Raw genomic sequence first — 4,291 nt, 5'->3', positions numbered from 1 at the left:
CAGTGAGCCCGACATGGGGCTCGAACCCACGAACAGTGAGATGGAGACCTGAGCCAAAATCAAGAGTCAGATGCTTAACCGACTGAGCCACCCAGGCGCCCATGTCATCTACATATTTAATTCCTTTCCTCTGTTCCCCTTTCTTTTCTTTTTATTATTTTATTTTCACCTCTCTGTCTCTCTCCCCTACCCCCATCCCCTAGATTAAATACCTAAATGTGGACACCCAGCACGACAGAGAGGACCTGCAAGCATATCTGATAGATCCTTCTAATGAACTTAGGGGCATTGTATACTGTGCTGAATAACTGATTAGCACCCCCACAGAACATCAGTCATGCTGGGCTTCTTCCAGGCCACCCTCCGAGTGGGGGGGAAGCCAGCCGAACCCAGAGCAAGCAGAGAAGGAGGAGACTATGCTGACAGTGGTCTCCTGGCGGAACTGACCGCTGAGAGACCTGAAGGAAGGGACGTGTGGCAGACGGGCGGGGAGGAGGCTGGAACTTATTTGATGAAAAGTGCCAGCCATGAGGGTGGCAGGATGCAAAGTTGGTGGTAGCGGCCGCAGCATGGTTACCACACGTTATGTTACTTCTCAAGTATTTGGAATACAGACGGATGCAAGTTTTGGAAATCTCTTTGTAAGGGCAGCATGGGTCATGGCTGCATGATCTACAGACCTTTCCAGATATAACTGTGAGATGTCAAAAGCTTGCCCTGAGAATCAGTTTGCCTTTAAAAATGGTAAGTAGAGCAGCCAATGTGGTGGGACCCAAAATCTGCCTGGAAGAGGGTGTTCTAATGAGTGGTGTTACGATAATGTTAGGAGAGGAGCCAGTGTTGCCTCGGTAGAGGGAAAAATAGAAGAAGTATTAGGCACCCAATATTTTGACACGTGGGGAAAAGATGTGGCCCCGTTTATGGGGTTTGTGAAGTCCATGCCAGATGGGAAAATAGTCTTAATGGGAACATACGATGACGGAGCAGCCAGACTCAGTGATGAGGCGCTGAACTGAGGAGTGCATCTATCACTAACCTTGGTTTTACAGACAACTGGGTCTTGTGTGCTGGGAAAAGCAAGCGTCAGAGCCCTCTACCTACCTAGTTCTGTTGGAAGCCAAAGCATGTACCCTCCACCACTTGGCTTTCCTACCTCAGTGGGCCACGCAGCCAAGGAGACACAGAGGTGAGTTAGGGCAAAGCCCGATGGTGTGGTTCTGGGCAGAGTAGGGAAGGGAGACCTGGGCCACAGTTAGGAGACCAGGGCTATCGGAGGGAAGGAGAGGAGACCAGGATTGGGCCACAGTTCCGGTGGTCATGGTGCCAATCCCTACAGGAACCCATTTCTGGAATGTAGAATGAGTACAGTCAGATGCCTCTGTCACTTACCTGCTTTGCACATTCTACAAAGTTAATTAACCTCTCTGACCCACAATTTCTTCACCTGGAAAGTGGAGATAATAATCTCCTCATTGCACTGGAAGGTTTATAGGGTGATGCATAAGATCACCAGCCCAGCGTTTGCCACACAGTTGATAAGAAACTGCAAACACCTGTGCTTAATAATGTACCTACAAGCCATAAACTCAATCTTCATATCCACAACATAAAGTGGGAGGTGGCCATGGTACAGAGAAGCTAAATGGTTGCCTAAGGCCATTAGGGCTCGTAAGAGTGTGAGATTCAAATTCAGGCAATATGGCATTCTCCTTCAGAATATGTGGTCTTCAATATGAAGTCCTACAACGACCAGAACCAGTCCCACTGTCCTCATCATACTTACTCATTTCAGCCAGCCCCCAAGAAGGCAGAAGATGTTCTTTGGAAAGCCAGGCCTCCTTGTCAGCCCCTTCCCCCCTGCTTCTGGGATCTACCTAAGCCTAGAGTGTCATTAGCCTGGTGGGATATTGGATCTGTGACATTTGAGAAATGACTTGGGGACCTTTTCCAGGCCATTCTCTGACCAGCATCCCTTCCTTCTTATCTGGCCCACTACTGAAACAGCCCATGAGTTCCCCTGCATATGGTCTCATTATTCAATAACAGTTGCTATTGTAATCAATTCAGAGGCCCAGGGTGTCCCAGTGAAGACTCCCCAGTCTTGTCCCCCCACTTAGACTTGGAGTTTGGCCCATAACCAGAAAAGCAGAGCCAGACGACCAGGCTGACTGGGTGTTACTTGGGCCCAGACAGCATTTCAAAGTTGCATCACAGTCCTTCTTCATCCACAGTTCATTTCTCTTGGGCATCTTGGCTCTTAGGAGACAGTGTGTGTGGCAGTTGAGGGCGAAGGTATTTCTGGATGTTGATGTTTGTTCAGGAAGGATGGGCAGGATGCCGTCAGGAGGAGATTCCTGCAAATCAGCTGAGTATCTCAGGCTAAAAATTCTCTAGCAGGAAGGGTTGGAATGGAACATGGTCTTTCACATTCAAGCTATTGCAATGGCTTTCATTACAACAGAAGAACACATTTTTCTCCCACTTGGTGATGCGTATATATTCCACACATTTTTTGGGCAGCCCAGAATGGAATATTGATAGGAATATTCTGAAGAATAACAGAGAGACCCAGGTTAGACTTGGAATGTGAGGGAATGTGGCTGAGAAAGGAGTCCCTGCCTTCCCTCCTGTCCTCTGAGGCACAACCCAAGTCTTGAACCCCCTCCACACAAGGGACGGTTTCCTTCCGGGACAACTGGGTGTCCCCAACACCTCCCCCCCACCCCCCCCCCGCAACATTTATAGCAAAGGAGCTGCAACAGCTGTGCTCTCTTAAGGATTCAGTCACTGATTATCAGGGATGGATGGGAATTTGGAGGTCAACCATAAAACCCAATTGTTGCACAAGTGAGACATTTGAACTCAGAGAAGGGAAGTAACAAGCCCTAGACTATTGACTGAGTTAAGCCAGAACTGGTGAGACTAGAGAATGCTGACTCCAGATCTAGTGCCCTTTTTTTGCCAAAGCAATCATAAAATTCAATCTCCCCTCACCCTCCTTCTCTTGCCCTCATCTTACCGCCAGTGAAATGTTGGGTATACACTTCTTTGATCTGACACGCAGAGTCAGGATATTTGGATTGACAGGAACCCAAATTCTTTCTGCAGTTCTTGCCAACAAATTCATCACAGGAGGTGCAAAATATAAATTTCCGTGTAGGATCTGGACATTATATGAGAACCATAGGGTGAGACCAAAGGGGGGAGAAAAGAAGATTGCTGCTGTAGGTATTGAGATTGAGGTCAGGACCTCAACTGAGGCCAGGACTTTGCAGATTTCCCTCTTCCAGCCTCTGGGCGTCTCCCTGTAGAACCCAGATTTATTAAGGAGTCTGGTTTTAAGAGTCGTGGGGTTACCAGGAAGCTCTTTCCCTTCTTTCCAGGATCAGCTTGCAGTGTTCTGAAAGGGACACTGAAATGGACATTTCTTGCTGGTAGGGATGGGCTAGGTTATCTGAGAGAGAAGACCCAGTGTCCAGTGGGGGAAAGAAGGAGGAGGATCTCTCTTCTGAATTATTTATCAAGACCTGGGTCTTAGTTGAAAGAAAAGGTGCTACAGGTCTCTAGCGTGCCTATCTGTAGACCCCAGTGGTTCTGCATCATCCCTTTTCCTTACACCATTCCTGAAGTTAGAGTTTGGGGAAGCTCCTGGACAGCTGCAGTGGCAGGATCCCCAGGAAGAGTTTCCATGGTAGACAAGGGAGTTTGCAGCAACCAGAGGCTCAGGGCCCAGAGCCCACGAACGCTGTCAGGACTTTTTAGGACTTTGCTCCTGGAACTCATCACCCTGCCCCCTTTGCCTCCCTGCCATAGGACTCACCCTCCGTGGAAGACCAGCACAGAACCAGGAGGGCTCCTGGGAACAGGAGAAACCGGAGCCAGTCCATATATGTTAGGGAAAGGATGATGAGGCAGGCAATCAGGCTCCAGGAAGGGTTCAGTAATGGAGCACAAGACAGGATACGGGGTGGAGAAGAAGCTGTGATCTCCTCTCTAGTCTCCTACTCTGTGAGTTATGTCCTAGACTATGAAAGGTGCAGTTCATTTACCTATATTGGGAGGCCCTGCCTCTAAGAGAGTGGGCGTTGTGCTTCCTCCCCCCACTCCATTCCACCGCCAATGCAGGGCCTCAGCCAAGGAACTTGCACAAGGAAAAGGTGACCTTGCTTCTCTCAGAGAAGGCAAAGGATCTAAGTGAAGCAGAGGTGGGAGCCACCATCAGATTCCACATTTTCTCTGGGTGTTCAACTTTCTACGTGTGACGCTACCACTTGCCCCACTGAGCCCTGGC

At 49.0% G+C, this 4,291-nt stretch overlaps 1 pseudogene; it reads left to right on the top strand.

The window, feature by feature from the left end:
* Positions 1 to 527: 527 nt before the first annotated feature.
* Positions 528 to 1,171, top strand: LOC132662322 (protein FAM3C pseudogene; annotated as a pseudogene).
* Positions 1,172 to 4,291: the final 3,120 nt, after the last annotated feature.

This window comes from Panthera onca, chromosome D1, assembly GCF_046562875.1.
Source record: "Panthera onca isolate mPanOnc1 chromosome D1, mPanOnc1 haplotype 2, whole genome shotgun sequence".
Classification (NCBI taxonomy): domain Eukaryota; kingdom Metazoa; phylum Chordata; class Mammalia; order Carnivora; family Felidae; genus Panthera; species Panthera onca.
The sequence above is the reverse complement of the archived record's forward strand: the minus strand, read 5'-3'. Positions and strand labels throughout refer to the sequence as shown.